The sequence below is a fragment of the Aythya fuligula genome, chromosome 12, assembly GCF_009819795.1.
Source record: "Aythya fuligula isolate bAytFul2 chromosome 12, bAytFul2.pri, whole genome shotgun sequence".
Taxonomy (NCBI): domain Eukaryota; kingdom Metazoa; phylum Chordata; class Aves; order Anseriformes; family Anatidae; genus Aythya; species Aythya fuligula.
The window spans coordinates 15,893,808-15,914,504 of NC_045570.1; the positions used below are offsets into that span (position 1 = coordinate 15,893,808).

The following is a 20,697-nucleotide window of genomic DNA, read 5'->3' on the forward strand; positions in this document are numbered from 1 at the left end:
GTAAAAAGCAAAGCTTTCCTATTTTTTTTTTAATTTATTTTTTTAATATTCATAAAGGTGTCAAGGGCCCTTAGTTCTACGGAGATGTTTCATGGTGGTTCATCTGCAGTAACCCTTGCCACTGCTCTCCTCACAACGGTGCCTGTGGCGTTCTGGCTCAGGTCAGGCAAACCCCACGTGGGTCCCCTGCCGGGCGAACACAAGTCTTTTGCAGCAACAGAAGAAGATTTTGCCCTTCAGAGGATGGTAGCAGGGAAACATATAACAATTTTGCTTGGGTTAGCACAGCCCCAGAAGCCAGTGCAAAGTCAACTGATATGTGAATGAGAAGAAAAGAAAGGAATGTGCGATGGGCAAGAGTGCACTTGAGCTGGATCCTTAGCAGCCAGCCCTGCACACACCTCTGGTCCAGCTGATTGAAAAGGTTTCTTCAGCCCAAGCTGAATCCCTTCTTAGCACTATTTACCCAGAAAGCCCCAAATTGAGAGATTCAACTGTATCAAGTTGACCTTAGATACTCTCTGCATTTACACATTTGCTGCAGGAAGCCCTTCCAGTTCTGGACCATCAGCAGCAGAACAAACTAAATGGTAAATACTTTACAAGCTAGCTCTTTCTCAATTTTTATTTGGGACAAATATGCAAATTACTGACTTGCAAGTAGAATTAAATGTTCTCATACTGCAGAGCGTGCACTAAAATATGTGCACGCGCCATCACAAGATTTGCTTCGTTACAAATATGGCTGAACTTGTTTCCATAATGGTTTGTGTTTGTTCTTTTCCCTCTTCACATTCAGTTGATGTAAATTGTAGGTTTCGTGTGCTCTGAAATGATGTTCGCTTTATCAGCATTTCAGCACTATTTTATCTGTATATAAAGATCCAGCATCCTCACCCCAACACTCTTCTTTACATTTTTTACCTCAGATCCTTTATGCTTTGTGCAATACTCTTCTAGAGACTTCCTCCTATGACTCATCCCCACAAACCAGCACAGCAATTTCGGGTGCCACTCAAGCAGGTTCTGCACATGTCTGATGTTACATCACTCCCTGTTGGATGATTTAACAGCACAGCGCTGCAAGGTAACCAAGATCATCACGACAAGGCTTTGAAAGAAAAGGACAAGCATATAACCTTGTGTGCAGCTATCACATTTTACCATCTCTTCAAGCTAAAGAAATTGATAAACATCTACCAAAGTTTATCAATTTTAATAGCGATCCTCTCTAGCTACATCAAATAAAGGAAATACCGTCCTTGCTTTGTCAGTTAAAGAATAAACTAGTTCTCATGTGCTATACTGGCTGCCAGGGACTGCTGGCCGTCTGGGTGGACTGAAATTGGCCTGAATGACCTGCCGAGGATCAGTGAAGTGCGAAGCTGACCTGGCCACAATTGTGTTGAGTGCTTCATGGCTATAATTCAGGACAAGACTGCATCTCTTCTCGGTGCACGGGTCATGTCCTCAGGACTGCTCTCATGATTGATACAGACACCTGTCAGCAGATACTGTCGAAATGTCTGACATGGAGAGTCAATACTCACAGTCATGAAATCGCACAGAAGTCACAAAGGGAACAAAAAGTATTTCTCTTGCAAGGTGAGATTTGACACCTCTGTTAATCCTTCAGAAGTGTTTGCAGGGATTTTTCCGGCTGAAGCTATGAATTTGATAGGATGAATAAAGAAGATAATTTTACTCTGCCATTAGTGGCAATGCAGCTCTGCATCTATCTTGATTGAAATAGGTCTTTGGAATTCTCCAACAAAAAGAATAGAAATTGGGAAATATCAATTAATGGTCCCACAAGGTGAGTGGGATTTTAGTTCTGCTATCTTTTCCCCCTGCTATAAATTTCTTAGTCAATTCAAGCACAGTGTTTGTATATGTTTGTATACAAGCACAAGCAAGGTGTTAGGCATTCAGAAATAGTTTCAGTTTCACGTGCAGATGCTAAAAAATGTGTCATTATTGACTTGTTTTATTTCCTCTGTACCTCTAATCCAAAAATCTCCATTGAAATGTCTCCTTCCAGAGGGAAAAGAGGGATAACTTCAGGACAAAGAGACTTTCCTTCCGCTTAGATGGCAATAAACAATAATACACACATTTATATCCATTAAGCAGAGAGAGGGTTCATTGACTGCGTATGATGGCAAAGGGAGGAATAGAATTTTGAGCTGTGGACTTCCCTTTGCTGAAGAGAACCAAATCCTGTGTTGGATGGTACTCACAGAAAGCATCATGTGTGACTGTCTGGACAAGGACAGTTTAAACAGACAGCTTTCCCCACTGGGTAAAAAAGAAAAACTACGTAGTCTTGGAAATACCCATACTGAGACTGCTTTAAGCAACACCAAGTGTGAAATACCACAGGTCTGCTTCAGACACAGATCTTTAGCCACAGATGTCACAAAATGCTGTGTGAACATGTTTAGCAGGACAATACTCATGAAAACCCAGAGAGACATCCCCAGCTTTCACTACAGGGAATGCGCATTTGGGCATTTTCATTCTTCTGCTTTTGTCAGAGGACAAAATCCAAGCAGGCAGCACCAGCAAAGGCATATGGGAGCACAGCGTACACACAATGCTCTGCATGATAGATACCAAAGCAAGAGAAGGTCAACCGACATCTGAGTTGCCAACACACTTTTATGTCTTTGGGCAGAGGTGTATTAAAAGAACAAAAGCATTGTGATATTTAGCTACTTTATCTTTAAAAAAGAAGCCAGTCAAACTAAGGAAATATCCCATCAGATAACCAAAAGGTTACTTGACAATAACTTCAGTTCTCTCTCTGGCACACCAGCCATTCCTGGTCCTCCAGGAATCCGCTGTATTGCTCTTTGGAGAGTTCTCAGAGTCCCAGCACACCAATGGAAGGTGGTTATGTTACACAAAAATCTCTGCAGTGCTGCTTAGGAGCCAATCTTTGGAGTCTATAATGAAAATCAACATCTGTGCATTCCAGAGACTTTGAACTTCAGGTGTTTCACACTTCCTGCTACTCAATTTATGGAAAATGCAAATGAAAGTAAAGCAGATAAATGTTCTTTAACAACAGGAGGGTTTTGTCATGTTTGAAATCACATTTTTTCTGAAGGAGTGGATTAATTTAGCCACTACCCAGGATATCAAAGGTTATGCTTGTAGCGGAGATGAAATAGAACCTGCGCATATTTTGATAAGGTTACATCATCAGGATAGTAACAATAAAACCAGCTTGCCATTTCTGTCCAGACCAATTTTCAAGCAGGAGGTGTCTTGTGCTCCCCCTTAATAATGAATCAGGCTGACTGACATTTGAAATGGCAATAATTTCCCCAGGAGATGCAGCTGCAATCTTAGTATTTTCTGTTCCTGCTCTCAATCTGATTTCTCTTATCCACAGTATGAGGCAGCTGAGTATAATGCAGGAAACATTATCAGCAACAATGCTACAATTAATGCTGAAAGAAAATGAATATTTGTCTACTGAAGAATAGATTTTAGAATACCTAGGGGAACTACTGTACTTTGAAAATGAAGCCATTTTGTGTGTTTATTGAAATGTGCTCATATTTCCATGGTTATACTCTGACTAGTTAACCATATCAAGGTAATAAGTGCATAGGCAGTTTTTACTGTCCTGTATTAAAGCTGTTTACTGAATGCTAAGTAGTCTAGGTCTATTCAGAAAACAGTCTATTTTGGCCGTAATCCATCTATATGTTTCCACACCTCACTTCTTCCATTATTAAATCCAAGAACTAAAAAGGTCATGGCAATTTCTCTCTGATTCAGAGTTGCAACAGCAGAGGACATCCCAACGTGGAAATGAATGGAAACAGTTGTGTGCTCCATTATTGGTGGATGTGGAGGTGGACAGACACAGTGGTTTCCCATCTTTCCTGTCTCAGTGTGTCTTTTTTTTCTTTTTTTTTTTTCTTTTTCCAGTGTTTAAATGCCAAGGAGTCAAACAAGTGTCCCATTCAGCTGCTTGGTGAAAATGGGATAAAGAAACACAAGCTATCAGAACATCCAAGCTTGCAACCAAGTCCCAAACTGAAAGGTGCTATTAACAGAGAGAAATAAGCAGCTAGACTTCAAACAACTCTGGATACAATAAGGCTTTAGAATAAGCTAATGCCCCCTTGACCATCTGCATATCATCAATCAGGTCATCCAAGAAAAAGATCTATAAATAACCTATCTGACCAGCTCTGAAAAGGCTTTTGATACAATCCTTCATAAGTGCAAATGGTAGCATTTAGACTACCTTATTTGTGAGCACAAGAGTCATTTGTCCTGGCAAAGCAGCTAGTTGGTCAAAAATCTTTTATGTTTTCATTCGATTGCATCCACAGACCGCTTCAGACAACAAATTACAGTGAGCCAGCTGAAATCACTCCCGGAGACCTGGAAGTACCAACAGAGGAGCAGAAGGCTTAACCCAGAAGGTCTGTGCTTCTGCCTGGGCTCAGGTACCTTGCCTCAGCTTGCACAAATACAGTAGAGCAATGTAAGTGTCCTGTCAGTCTCCTTAATTTGTTAATCAGGAGATAGAATTTAAATAACTTCTGTAAAAATGGAAAGTGCACAAAGCATAAAAAATCTCTCAAGGTCATCAGTCAATAAGGCATAAATTAAGAAATAACCATTCCCTTTTTCAAGAGTTGCCAGGGTGAGCTGAAAGATGTTAACCTGGGAAATCCCTTTATCATAAGACAGTCAGGGAGAAGACACATTCAGGGAAGAATCGAGGCTGAATTTCACTAGAAACAGCAGCCTAGGAATCGACTAGATTGCATCCTCTCATCGAAGACCTGCCTGTGACTGCAGGCCAAGCAGAGGCCCAGCTGCTCCAGAGAGCAGTCTCAATTTCGCCAGCACAGCCCTGAAGCACGGTGCTAATCCAAAACAACGCCAATGCTGTGTGCAGCTCATCCAAGGGAAAAGTTCAACCTACTGTCCTCAAATCCAGCCTCACCTTTATCTGAGGTTAACGCCGAGGTTTGGCTCATCTCTTTCTCCCCGAGCCCCACCGACAGAACCCAAGTCTCTCCGTGGTTCTGCTCCCCAGGCCCGCAGGCTTTGCTTACCAATTTCCTGGTGTTGTATGACAAGCTGAAAACTGCTCAGGACGCCGGAGTACAAGAATATGAGCAAAATCCTCTTTGACATGCCTAAGGAGGTCTTTAATAATGTAGCCCTCAGGTTAAATAAATATCTTTGATGAACAGGGCATAGTTATTTATTATTCATTTACTTCTGTGCAAGAAATGCGGGTCATCCACTGCAGCAGGCACTGTCACAATCATTTTTAACTCATCTGGAGACAAGTCTTTATTTATTGGAAATGATCATAATCCCATTGGCTTCAATAGAGTTTCATGAGCTAAAGTCATCAGCTAATCCATATCATATTTACTAACTGATGATCCTTCTCAAGCAATTAAAGCCTTGTCCCTCAGATGACATATCGGTTGGTACAAAGAATTCAGTCTAGATGGAGGGTCGCTGTCTTCCCAAAGTGGTATTTGAAGATAATAAAATTCTGAGAGCATTTTCTTCATACATAATAATTTTGTCTTAAATGTTTCAAGGAGAGCCTAAGCACACATGGTATTTCTAGGATATTTATTTATTTTGTGACATCACCACCATTTTGATTTTAGTTGATTTCAGTGGATTAATTCTGGTCCACCAGCGTACTCCCTACAGATCTGCTCCATGAAGTCAATTACATTTTAGTGGATGGGCTGGTACAGCTTTCTTTCTTATTTTGTCTATGTTTCTCTTTTATGTTCATGAGCTATAATAATAATAATGAAACTCTACTTAATGCTTGTATTGTTTTCTAAAGACTACTTTTCACTGAAGTAAGTGTGAGGACAGATTTTTTTTTTAATGAAATAATACAGTTTACTACCAAAAATATTTAATCATAATTACATTAAGAAACATACACAAAAGCTAAGTAATAAAATAAAATGAGATGGAGAACACAAAAGGGAAAAAAAAAAAAAAGACAGAAAGGATTAAGTAGAGTCATATAAGGAATAGATTCTATTTAATGAAAATTTCCACAGTGTTCAACATTTTTATTATGGTTAATAGCACTGTGCTTCATTTTTGTCTGCAGTAATTGTGTATTCTTAATGAATGGGCACTCTTATTTCCCCATTGAGCACTGACAGAAATTAATAAACCTAATTCTGTAGGTTTAAGTTTAATTCTAGTGAAATATATAAAGCAGTTACATTTTCACTTAGCTACTAACTGGAATAGAAATGGGTTTAAGCTTTTCAGCAGCTTAATAGGGAACAAATTGGGTTTTCTTTTATTTCTTTTTTTTTTCTCTTCTTCAGCACTTGGTTCTATTTTTGTTGCTACACGCAAGAAAGGACATGTCATGGTTGGTGAGGCTGAACCAAGCCTACAGTGAGAGTTGTTAATTTTTTTTATTATTATTATTATAATTACTAGACTTAGCCCTTTATGCCAGCCTTGTTGTTAATGATTGGTAAAGACGATCTCCTTGGCTTGCACTTTGATAGAGACTGCAAAAAATAGCAGACTTCAGACTGCCATCTAGAAAACTCAGCTATCATAGCACTCAGAAGAAAAACTGTCAGGTTTTTATTCATTCTTTGTCTGGTTATGCAAAGTAACAAACATAGAAATAACCCGAAGCTGAGCAAGAGTTGGGTGATATTGGATATAATTGCAAATGGCATCTTTCCTGGAAGAGGAAGGAAGGGGATGTCTTCCATGATTTAAAAACAAACAAACAAACAAACAGAGGAGTGTATCTTGGATGTTGTAAGGTGGGTGCAGATATATACATGACATGAACAAAATCCATACATCTTCCCACTACAACACCAGAGCCATGGACCAAGAATATCATAGGTAATGCTTTCATATCAGTTATGTGATACTGCTCTGGCCCCATAATGTAAAACCTTTGTTAATAATAATAAAAACAATAAGCCCTTTTGGCTGTGTAACAGTTCAAACCTAAAACTAAAGAGAGTTTGCAGGTAGGTAACTAACTTGAAATGACAAAGTGAAATCTAAGGCAGAATCTGTTTTGGAGTCACTAAACTTCGAGGTACAGCCTTCTGCAGCCGCTAAGACCTAGGCAGTGAAACAAATGTGGGTCTTGTGTCTTTTTGGATTAGCACTTTTTAAGAGAAACTCCAGGTGCTGAAGGGAACCATTTTAAGAGCCACCACAGAGTGCCTTAAGGACTTGGCATGTTCATTTTTGGAAGAACCAATATTGGGACCACAGGTGGGCAATAATAAGACAATCACTTTCTAAAACAAATTATTTTAAAAACAAGAATAGAAACATCAGTCTGGCATCATGACAAAAGTGCTCTTTGGGGAATAATTATATGGATTCTTCCTATCCTATAGTTTCATTTTAGAGTGGGCCAAATCCCCAGCTGGTTTAGATCAGCAGCTGATTTACTCCAGCTAAAGACCTGGCCTCCTATTTCATTTCTATTATTACCTTATCTTTTACAGTCCCCACTGTCCTAATTTATCATCTGGGTTGGAAATTCCAGGAGCACAGTAAGGGGTAACATGAACAAAGGAGCAAAGAAAGGGAAAACCTTTCAGGAAGATTAGAGTAGAGCCACATCACGAGCTTGTCTGTACACCCACCCATCCATTTTGCGAGATGACGAGACTGAAACATAGCTGAATCATACTTAAAGAACTGGATACAGAGGAGATGGTGAGAAGACAGTCAGAGGCAGAAACCAGACATGAGGTGGTTTTGAAAGCGTCACAAGGAGGAGATGTAGGAGGGCAGCAGGAGAGAAGACGAAGCTATTGGTGGAGGAGGTGTGGACAGAGCAGAAGCAGCAGCAGGAAGGGGTGTCAGCGATACAAGGGATGCTGGAGTGCAAAGGCACAGGGAGGGGACAGTCACACACAGCTTCAAGCTTCGTCTGGCTCACGTGGGGAGTGGGCAGGGTCTGCCTCGGAGTTGGGCAGCTTCTCTGTTGCTGCTTTCACTTCAGGATTAAAAAACTGTACCCATCCCACTGGGAATCCAAAGCAATACCTTCAGTACCATCTAACCCTGGGTGAGCAAAAAAGAAACTATTGCAAAGGAAGTTAAAGAATAACTTACAGGGCTTCCTCATTCGCTTTACACTACAGCAAACAGAGCTGGAATAGACTCCCAGTTCAGGAGTTGTTCCAGAGAGAAACAAAATGAAGTAATATGCTATTGCGTGTCTTCCCAAAAGCAGCCTTTTCTCATGCCTCCCCCAGGGAAAGGGCAGCCGCAGCTGAGAAGCCTACCCTGAGCTGGCTCTGCCAGTTTCTATCAGTTCTGCAAGCCTCCAAGGTTTTTAAGTTAAACATTTTGTGAGAGATTAGTGTTGAAAAGAAGCAAACACTTACTAAGCAGCAACAGGTAACACCCTTCAAGGCAATGCAGAGTGATTTCTTAAAGCCATATGCTTTGTGCCTCATCCCCCTCACACAAACCAGCTCTGAGTAGCACAGCCTATAGTATTTACACACACTATAGGCTGTGCTGCTTACAGAAAAAAAGAGAAATACAGCAGACACCTCTTCAGGGCAATGCAGGACCTCTCCCTGCATAGCCACTGAGGGGCTACCTGGTACAGGGTGGTGGGTGAAACAATCTCACTGAACACTTACTGGTTTAGGCCCTGGCCTACAGAGAATGATAATGGTAAGACCCAAACATCTGTAAATGTCCCTCAGCATTGCAGGTGAGTGGTGGAGTGAAAATGTCAGGCATTTAGCCACAGCCTCTGCTCAAAGAATATGCTGCTCAGCCCGTAGCAGTGACTTGCTGAAAGAAGTGAGTAGCAAGAAGAGTTGCTAACAACATCTTTCTCATGAAAACCAAGGAGAGTAGAACATTTACTCTTCCCAAACAGTACCTGCAGTCTAGAGAAAAACATTTTAGGTTTTAGGCGCCATTTTTTTCAGATGTTTTCACACAATGACGATTTAATTATTTTGCCCTGATCGTCTAAATACCTGTTTGGTTAATGACAAATAGCTAACAGCTTCACTGTAATAATCCATATATGAAATGTGAGGTTACATCCTTCGCTTAGTCATAGAAATGTTTTTTTCCTGCCCTGGTTCCCATCACTTCTCCCATTAGTAGCAGAGTAATAAAGATGCCCTGCAGCACCAGCCACCCTGTTAAGTAACAGGGTCAAATCTCCACCCATATTTTCTAATGGAAGACTAGCAGGCATATACCTCTGCTGTTTACCTCCTTTATAGGTGTCCCAGAGAACATACAAGTGTTTAATTTGAAGATCAGATGCACCTAAGTTATTATTATAAACCACAGTTTCATACTTATTTAAATTTCTTTTTTTACTTGAATGTATTGTCTTTTTTACTTGTCTTTAAAAAAAAAAAGAAACCTAACCCACCATATTCTATTTAGAGCGATGAAGGAACAGCACAGGTGCAATGGAGACTGGCTCTACCAGCTGAAATTCAAGTTTGTGCACTGTGATTGATTTGCTGTCACTGACAGGACCTAACAAAGAAAACACTGGCTCCTGTTCCAGAGTTGCACCTACGGAATATCTATGCAATTTTACGAAATTAGTATCTCTTCATTTCTTTGGACAAAACTGTTGTTTCCCCAGGGCTGTATTTCATTCCATGTCCTACACATTTCCCAGGCAATGGAATATTGTCATGCAAATCGGACAGGCATACTCCTTGGTATGCTACATATAAAATCTGCCCCTACATGTTGAAGATCAAATTCCACCACCTAATACACAATTTTAGCCCTTTTGATTGCATCAACACCCAACACCCCCAGGAGATGCAGCTCTCCTGCAGCCATAAGGCTCTTTCAGGAATGAATTACCTTTTCCAGGCTCAGCCAGGTGAATGGTACATCACCTCCTGCCGCCCCCCCCCCCCCCCCCCCCCGATTTTTTTTTAAATCAACTTTAATCACAGCAAAATGCTCAGGCACACAAGCTGGCAGTGCAGTGAAGATGTAGAGGATTGTGTTCCAGAATCAACCACACACAGAAAAATGTAAGGGCACCCACATATGAGCAGAGGCAATGTCCAACCCCAAATGATTATCTTTATTTGCTTTCTGGACTTTTTATTTTTTTTTCACTGAATCTAAACAGAAATTGATGTTTAACTCCAGGAGCACTTGAGGACATGCCATGAAGGCTACAGTCTGCTGCTGCTCCCAGAACAACATACTTTAAGGAGGGACCAAAATAATCAATGAAGCAGCATGACATGAGACAGTCTGGAGGCTCTAAACTCAGTTTAGCGTTCCTGACAATAATAATTAGCCTGGATTAATCATCATAATGGTTTTTAAAATTTAACTTGAAAGTGGAAACCAGTTAGCTCAGGAATTTTGCCACCAGAATTTTGGCTCCAATGCAGTCCACAGTGATTGCAGCTAAAAGCATCAACACTTTTATTAATCTTCAATGGTTTAAATAAAATGAATTGGTGGAACACCACTGACTCATAACAAATCGGTATCCATAGAACCAAAATATATATGTATTTGTCAGAATGGCATTTTCCACAAAAGTCACAGATTGGCTTAGAAACGAAGTCTTGCCTTCACCACTACTAGAAATCTCACTGCAAATCGAGACCTTGCTAAATACGTGCTCAGCCATCCAAAGTCCTGATGTGTACCTTTCTGTGTCCACCATCACAGTCAGTACACACCATTCACCTTGTTAGGACAGTTTGCTGGAGCCCAGCCTTCATGGATACAGGATATACAAGTGCTGCATTGCTCAATGCCTTGAAATTGCTTTTCCAGTTACGCTTCCCAAGCTAACTTACTGCTCATGGTGTACAACAGGCACAGGCCAGGATGGAAGCCATTTTTAATACCATCACCTGAGTACACATGATTAAGAGAAAAATCAGACTATAATTTTTACATCGGGGACTGCGGACCAGAAAGACAACAAATGCAAGATGAAAGCAAAATGAAGCAGCAAAAATGAGGGTTACTTTTATCTTTGAGCAAGCAGGCCACAAATGATGGTATCAAACAATCTCTTGACTGAATAAGGAAGAACCTGAATAGGGCCTGAGGATCTCACATCCCTAGATTACAATTCTAAGTTACTGAGGCTGTGCTTCAAATTTTACTCTATTTCCGATATTTAGTTCTGTTTCAGCTGGTAAAACCAGGCCTTGAAAAAGTTTCTGCTTCTCCCTACCCCTTACCTGTTATTTTAAGTATGTAAAAAGAAATTAAAAAAAAAAAAAAAAAAGAAAGAAAGAAAGAAAGAACTGATTTTTCACATGATAGATCATTTCATCAGAGAACACTTAAGGTTTCCCAGCTTAAACAAAAGTATCCCTCACGGATTCACACAACAAACAGCAAAGTGACAGCTTAGATTTGTTCCTGTGAATCTTCAAAGCTGAATCTGCAGCCGGCTGTGTTGCCAACAAAGTACAGGTGTAGACCATATGAGCTGACACAACCAGGATTCTCGGGCACGCAGACACATTTACGTGCACAAAACAGCCATGCCGAGGCGCAGCTGGGCATCTGGAATTCACCGCTTCATTCTGGAGTGTCTTTTAACTAATTTCTGAGAGATTTAAGCTGCCAGGTAGCTACCACTAAAGCTGCTCTAATGAGTTCTAGAGGATTTGAATGCCACTGAAACGCACGGGCGTGCAGCTCCAGTGACTTGCTTAAGAAGCTTTAGTGATAAAAGCAAGGGCGGCCAGCTGCACATTGTAAGAGGGACATAATTAGACGGGATCTCTACTCAGTGGTTTGGAAGATCCTTTCACTTGTGCAGCTCAGGGAGCATCTGGGACAGAGGATACTGTCATGAGCTGAGTGGCAGCGTGTGGATCCCTGCCATCTGTAGGACTGGATCAACACCACGTCTGCCTGAGTCACCCTCAGCCATCAGAGGCCTGAGCCGTCCTTGGCCATCAGAGGCCTCTCTTTCCTGAAGTGGGAGCATCCAACTTCTTTCCTCGTTGACACTGTGAAATTAGGCATGAGGTTTGGAGCTAAGCAGCAAACGCCTGCTTTCAAGTGGGCCACTGGTTTCTGCATCACCCAGTGCAAATCTGGGTCAGACATGTGAATACATACACATGACTAACTGAATTGCTGTCAGGAGGCCAGAGCATTTCACCAGTTAAGGTCCTGGAACATCCAAAAGAGATATTTCATTTTTATTTCATTATGTTGAGCGTTTCTTTCACTCTACGAGGAGAACAGCTTTTGGGACAACTAACCAACAGTTTCTCTCTCAGGGTTAAACTTTCCCATTTTCTGCAGTTACGTAAAGGCCTTCAGTTTAAATATGTTCCCCCAGATGTTATCTTTGTGCAGGTGTTGCTTTTCCCCTGTCTACCCTGATGTGGCATCTTTTACATAGGTGAGACAGAGACACAGCCTCACTGCTCCTCCCAGGGCAGCTCCGTTTGCCCTAGCCATGTCACGGTAAGAAATGATGACAGTGTTTCCTACTTCTCTGCGTCTCACCAACGTCCTGCTGCTTGCCCTGTTGCTCGTACTCTTTGCTGTCTGGAAGAGCATTTCACTTCTGTTTGCTTCCTTCTGATGATGTCCAGGTGCTGAGGCGGCAGAGGTCTGCCTTACCGAGATCTCTGAACAGTCTCTGGGGAATTTTTTCCCCTTCTGGGACCTTATCCCAAGCTGTATTATCACTACTCGGTGTTCCAGAACAGCTTGGCTAAATGAGATCATGCTGGACTGGAAGTCACAAGGGCATACGAATGGACATACAGGACCAAAGGTCCCCATGGAGCCATGCCCCACATACAGCCCCTGCGGTGCCCCACAGGAGCCCAGGGCAGGCAGCTGCTGCTACCTCCCCAGAGCCTTCTCTGCCTTCTGCCTTCCTGGCCTGGAGGTGGTAACCTCATATATAATAGCAATTCCCAGTAGACTTCTCCTCCTTGACCATCTCCAGTTTCTGCATGAATGCAAAACACGTTTCTCATACTTGTACAGCAGAGCATGCACCTGGCCGTCACAAGAGTGTGTGAACATGAGCCCCTCCTGGGATCCCAAGCAGCTGGTGTAAGGGCATTCCCCTCCTTCAGCATAAAATAAGTGACCTCTCTTTTATTCACCACAACCACATTTTTATCTCTGCCACCAAGTGCTCCTTTTATTAAAGCAGAAGAAATATCCAAGCCTTCTCAATCTGGGGACTACTCCACATAAAAAGGAAAGGGATGGGGGGTTATTTTAACTCATTTTAAACAACAATCTTTCAGGTATAAACACAGCTGTCTGTGCTAACACTGAAATTCACTTATGTTAGATTAAACAAATAGTCAAGATCAACTACTACTAGGCACTTCAAGCCTGAGCAAGTAATCTCTTATTTAAATGAGTCACTGGGTCATTTTAATCAGTTAAGTGGCTTAGCACAGCTATGCTTGCTGTTCCTCCAGGTTTCAAGAGCTTCCCTACCTGCAGTCAGGGCTACAAAAATAATCACTCCACTCCACCCAGCTATTAGGCCCCAATTCATCAAAATCCCTGAACCGACAAGTGAACTTTCAGTGGCTGAGAAGCCCCTTTAAAACTGAAGGATGACTGACGGTCTTACCCCTGTGCTTCTGGCTTTGTAGCCTTGGTCATTGCTGGGCAATTTAAACAAGGCAGATAAAAGTTACTTAGAGCATTGAGCAATACTCAATAAATGATTGCTGATGTATTGCACTGGCACTTGCCTAAAAATAACAACAACAACGACAATAATAATAATACAGAACAAATGTATTTGAAGCACTATAGGCTTACTATTTCAGTGGCTGCTGCTTTATCTTGCCATGGGATAAGCTGAAGCAGAGGTGTAAGGAGTAATCTTTGCTTCTGTTATTAAACTGTCTAGAAGTAGAAATGTCCCAGAAGAGAGCGCTTCATTCCCCACACATATTTACGTATACACACATGCATTATGTGGCATACATTCAAGGCCTCTCTATCTCTGTTCACAACCAGGATGTTGGCACAACTGTGAAGGTTTGGCCTTTTCCTAATTCAAGTCATCTTATGTGTGTGTCCCTCAAACTTGTAAAGGTCTTTGCTGCAGCTGGGAGAAATTGTGGAGAAAGGGAAACAAGGGAGCTGCACAATAAAAGCAACCAGGTAAGGGATGAAACAAAAGAAACACGAACGTGCCAGGAATAGCAAGGCATGGCAAGAAATGACAAAAGGATGTGCCCTTCCCCGTGTGGAGTTTCATGAAGGTTTTTATTTTGTCCCTAATTTTTAGCCCTTAAAGAGCCAACAAACTGGAACTCATTCCTTCTAAGATATAACACTATTGAAAATATAACTAATAGAGCAGGGAAAAATGTGAATTACAATAGTAGATATATACCTGAGAGCTTCTTTTAGAGTTGGAAGATCACAAGGACCTTTAAAGTACTTGACTTTTAAAAATAACTCCAATTTCCCTTCCTCAACCCTTATGTAGGGTTTCCATAACCACTATCCCCAGTGATGACGGAGGATTCAAGTTGCACACAGGCATTCACAGGGGGATGGATCTCTGCAGGAGCATGACCACTGATATCTCAGACAACAGAAAAGGCTTGAGAAATACATTTTTGGAACCAGACTATTTTCAAATGAAAAAAAAAAAAAAAAAAAAAAAAAAAGCATAAAGGAGGAAAAGTACAACAGAAAAAAGTGAGATTTCTGTCACAGGTTTCTGTCAAAGCCCTGATAGATGTTGCTGATTTTTTGCATGGCCTCAGACAAGACTCTTCTCTCACCCAGTTTCCCATCATTAAAACCAAGGGAAAGGCAAAACAGAAGTGAGAAGAATTCTTCAGTTGGGAGCACTTGTTAGGTCTGATATTTTTCCTTTTCAGGAAAAAGTGAACTGTAGAAAAGCTCAAAAAGAAAGTTATATTTTAATCACATCTGAAAAGAAAAAAAAAAAAAAAAAAAAAAAAAGAGGCAGGAGGGCTATCTATTCAGTGGGAATCCAACAACAACAACAACAAAAACAATTGCTTTACAAGGGCAATTGAAAATCAAAGTGAATGAGTATTTATAGCAACTGAACTGTTTAAAACAACAAACTGAAACTGCAGCAGCAACTACTTCACAAAGTCATATTCTTGAAGAAGGGGGGAAAAAAAGATCAAAGATCTGCAGGCAGCCAGCTCTGCATACAAGTGGCTTTATCAGCTCTTGGCTGTGTTAAAGAGAGTCAGGCAGTCTGAAAGAGAAAACATCTAATGAGGTGATGAACAACACTTTCTTGGCCTTAATTATAAGGATAGGACTAAGCAACAATAATTGCAGGATAAATTATTGTCAAGAGATATTTCCAAACAACAACAACAACAAAAAACCATGTCATTATCAAACAATTATTTTAAGTCTCATTTACATATAAAAAAGAATAAATGGAATAGTCCTCTTTTCTGTTACATTTGTGGGGGTGGTGGAAATTTTCAGGGTGGTGCATGGGAATTAGACGCACTACACCCAATATTGCTAATGACAGATTAATTCTCTGCAGATCACTCTGGGAATTGTACATTTGTATCCAAGGGCAGAATTCAACCCAACAAAAACTCAAACCTCTGTGATGTGCCCCCAAAGAATCATGAGTATTTAATAATAGGAACAGAGGAGTAGCTTCCTTACAAAGTAGCATTTGAACTAAATGGCAGAAAAGTTCCATTTAGGACAGAGAGAATTAAGCTTTGGGTATAACCAAGTAGATACACACATAAGCTACTCAGACCTTATCAGATGAGCGTTTTAAAAGCTCACATGAAGAAATGAGATGTATATAGTAGCCTTGAGTCAAATAGGGCTTCAGGAGCCAACAAGTGTATGTCATACGAATGGAGACAAAATGAGATCATGGCAATTGCTCTCAGGCATTTATCTCAACACTACTTTGTGCCTACAGATCCCAAGCAGTGGAAGACCAGTAGGCTTTTGGCATTACGAGTGGTGCAGAGCCAGGACATCAACTTTCCCACATTAGCAAATGGAGCGAAGGCAGATTTTCAACATGGGTCATATTTAGTAAATAGCCCTTTTTTAAAAAAACAGCTCAGCAGCTCAGAAGAATACTAGGTTCTGTTTCTAAACTTTTTTTTTTTTTTTTTTAATTCAGCTGCTTCTGTCTTACATTTGTCTGTACCGACTAGTGAGTATGGGTGGTTAAACCAGAGACCTGAGGAAGAACTTGAGGGCGTTAGTCTCTTTGAAAATATGATCCTTTACAATTGTTTTAAGTTATCCCTCCAAATATCAATTGTACCAAAGAACTGGTTGCTTGGCAAAAAAAATATAATCTTTCCCTCATGTATACATATATGACAGAAATTTAATATATACTCTGGTTGTGAATACAGTACCCGCAAGGAAACAATAAAATAAAGTGATGGTATTTGAATGTCTTTCCTGTATGAAGGTATTTTGGCAAGTAACTTACCCACAAACAGTGATGATCAGTTATCCTTAGAACAGACCAGGCATATTTTTATATGAATATATGCAGTAAGAAAATTAATTTCTTTCACAGAGAAGAATGAAATACAACTGGGCACCACCAATACTTTTTCTTTAGTTTCATCCAGACAATAGGGGCAGTGATAAGTATTATTGTTCAAGAAAAGCTTACACTTTTTTTTTCCTTTTTTCAAAACTCTGATAAATTTGTCAAACCACTTGAAGCACCCAATATGTTTTTCCAACAGGCAGGAATTCATCAATGTCTTTACTCTTACTACCATGAAAGTATGACAGCAAAAGCATAATTTGAAGAATACAGACCTTATTTCATTCCTATTATATCGGATTCTAGAGCTATAAAATCCAATTTTCAAACATGATAAAGGCAAACACATTTTAGACATTTCATTCATTCACTTACAAAATCTAAAAACCACTGCATAAATTAAACAAGTAGTTTTCAGCTTGTATTTCAGAGATATTTCAAAGTCCACAGGATACCTCAAAGTACTCTACACAGAAAGTTTCCAATACTACTGTTCAATAGGCTTCCATTTACTTATTTACTAAGTCTATCAGATCTCCTTTGGTACAAGACAGGTTCCATCAATGCAAACGGCTTCTCATCTCCATGGCCCCAGCTCACAGCACTCATATATGAGTGCAAACAGTTGAGGTTGAAACAGTTGAGAAGAAAGCCCTAAGACTATAGAAATGCATATAGAGCTACAAGGTAGTAGGGAACAGGCAGCCTAATGAAACGTCCAGCACATTCCAAGATTCTGGCCAAATCAGTCGGATATGAATCAGATCCTAGATACTATTTAAGGCTGGGATTGTGTTAGTGACAAGGACGGAATAAAAAAGTGTTTCTTTCGAGTACTTTGCCTAGTGATGTGAGACAGCACACTAACTGCTTCATTTCTGCCCTTATTGTGCTTATTGTAAATTAAAGCCTTGGCTTGCAAAATACAGAGAAAAGCACAGTTCTTATTTCAAAAGCTCCCTCTAGCTTTTCCCAACTGTGTGTTACCAGAATTTCCCTGATGATCTGCTAGAAAAAGCAGCTTAGAGTCAAAGGTGGTCTCATCAGTCTTAGAGAAACACAAGCGTATATTGTATAACCAATTTCCAGTAGGTTTTTAATTTGTAAAAGCCACACAGTTAAGACGACGTTAAAAACCCACCCACTTCTTTTGATTCTAGATCAAAGAGATTTTTAGAAAAGTGACATAACCCTTAGATGTCCCAGAAAACCACATTTGCCACAATTAACCAGCTTCAGTCTCCGAGCCTCATGCACACAGAGGAGCCGGAACAGCGCGTTCGGAGCAGCAGGGTTTTGTTGCAGTTGTGGGCATGTTGGAAATAAACAAGCACAGGTCAAGCTCCCTGTGGCTTCATCGCAGTCTGTGATAACCGGGGCACACAGGCAACGGGAGCCTGCACTGACCGAGCTGGAATTGCATCAACCAGGGCTCCAGAGAGGCATAAATTTGCAGAGCTCTGCTGAATTCGCCAATGTCTCCGTGCTTCCTACAGTGAGAATCCAATCCTGCGGGTCCAAGCACAGCAGAGGCTAGTGGCACTGGGCATGGGTAGGGCTCAGGTGTGTGTGCGAGACACCTTTGTCATCCAGGTACAAACTACAAACTCTGGTGACTGCCCTGAGGTAGCAGAAGCATTAATAAATACAAGAAGATGACTGAGATGTCATGTAAAGAGAAGATAAGAAGACGGGAAGTTGGAAGCTAGGATCTACGTGCAAGATGCCCCAGCATACTTTCAGCCAGAAGGGGACATGAGAAATTTGGCATACATCTTCCAGTAAAACTTGATCTAAGATATCAAACAAGGTACTCCCTTCTATCTTCAGCAACAAAGCACACGCTTTCAGAGCACAAATGTCAAAGGCCAGTTCTGCTTACACGGGTATGTGAACGGGAAAGGTTGTGGCTATTTGAAAGCACGTATGAAATCTTCTACAGGACTCCTCTGTTCTAGCAGTACATACATTGCTTGGTGTAGATACTAGCTCAAATAAAGACATGCACACTCTGTCAGGTACTACTGCCTGCTCAAACACTTCTCAGAATGGCTAGAAAAACAGATACCTTCAGAAGTAAATCAAAATGATGGGGACTTTCAGTCATTTTGCACATCATCATCAGCTGTGTAGCCACATCTTGTAAAATGCTGATATAGAGAACTAGCAAATAATGCATAATCCTGTATATTCTTTTAATATATTTTAACCCTATCCTACCTTTACACATATTTTCAGAGATCTATGATCTCCCAATATTAAAGTACTTTGTGTGCTACAGGTAGGGATAAAAAGACACATTATAAGTTTAAAAACAGAGAATTTCAAGAGAGAGTTAATATTGTCACTAAGGGCACACCAGAAAGAATTACTGTGTTTTTCTGACTGCTCTAGCATTAAAGGATTAAATAAGAAAAGCAGTCTTTTGTAAACTCAAGCAAACATACAGACAATGTCAAAGTTATTGGGTCACAAATTGGAGCCATCATTTTCACTTTGATGGCTTCCACAAGAAGCTATTCTGCACTAGAACTGCCACAAAAATTGAAGGGTGAAAATGAATAGGACAAGAGAAATACGGACTTTAGGTTCTGAAATGATACAAAGTGCTATGTAGAAGCGATGTCTATATGAGACACCAGAATACTAAAGACTTTACTATTAGCTGTCATGGACAGTAATAGATGGGCTGTATCTGTCATACATACAGAAGGATACACGTGAATGGAATCATCCTCTGTAGAATAAAAATGTTTTTTCCCATATAGGAAATTTTAACTCCTCATCATCGCTGGAGTGATCTCAAACTGCTCTTTGCTCAGCATTCCAGCATGTATTTGTGGCTGTTGACATACAGATCCACATATGCACAGGTCAGAAACCAAACTGAGCAGTTTTTCTCTTGACTTTGTAAATTGCTGGAGTTAGAGGTTTGTTTCAAGACTACTTGGCAGCTGATATTCCATGGGTTGACTTGATAAGCTCTGAGACCTAACTGGGATGGATTCAGACCTACAGCTTCTGCAGGATGCCTACTGTCAGCTACTTCGACCCATACTTTTCAAAGTTGATTCTATTCATAGCACCTTAAGAGGTTTTGTCTCCGTATGTTACACTTACTATTGTAATTATTTATAATAACTCATAATTATGAAGACACCAAAGCTCTGATAGAAGGGAGGAGATGGAAGAGGACAAGAGGACATTTGTGTAAGTTCAATAAAATGGATAAACGTCAGCCATGGGAGGGCCAATGAATGGGCTACCAGCAAGTGTAAGCAGCCATGAAGCTGTGCCACCAGACAGCACAACTCTGTATCAAACCCAGCTGTACACACTCACACAAATACCAGCAAATTCTTCCTGCACTAAAGCAAGCAGAGAGTCCATTTAAATACTTACATTTCCGAGAAGTCTCCCAGCATTGCCCTTTGATGTATTCCATTCTAAAAACATTTGTTGCATGTATGTGTTTCTATTTTCCCTGAGATTTCAAAAGAGTTGGCATTGTTAACTTAGAATATTGCTAGTTAATTGTTGGCAAGAAGAGACAAATTATGAGCAGGGGAACTGTTCTGGGAGGATTTAGTGTATTTGAATAATTTAGACCCCTGCCGTTAACGTGACAGGATTGTTTTTCTCTTGCAGTAGCCTGCTGCTACAAGAATTAAAACTGTCATGGCAGGCTACAGCCTGGGCTAGGCCTCAGTAATGAGCTTTATCAGTCAATAAATGATTTTATGCAGCAAATTAAACTGTAAATTTGGTTTAGGTGGTAAATATTTAGAGAATAAAGATATCCAGCTAATGAGGAGGACTGGGTGGGGAAAAATGTAATGCAAATGTCAATCCTTTAAATCTTTGGTAGGCTCAGGCTTTGCAGAAAGTTTACTGCCACTGCCTTTTTTTTTTCTTTCACTTTTGTAAACAGCAAGGGAACACTACCTACACTGTATTTACAGATGCTAGAGAAGGAGGGGAAAATTTTTGCGGGGCACCGTGTGTGCCACAGCTCCACGTGCACACTTGGCTCTCGGCCCAAAGCATCTAACGGCCTCACAGGGAAAGCACTTGTGCAGAGATGGTGTGTGTGTTGCACTCACAGCAGCCAAGGGGAAAGCACTTGTTCA

At 40.7% G+C, this 20,697-nt stretch overlaps 1 long non-coding RNA gene across 1 annotated transcript in view; it reads right to left on the reverse strand.

Moving 5' to 3' along the window:
- The window catches only part of LOC116493957, a 100,332-nt gene that overhangs the window by 18,550 nt on the left and 61,085 nt on the right, over positions 1 to 20,697 (reverse strand). The window lies entirely within an intron of this gene.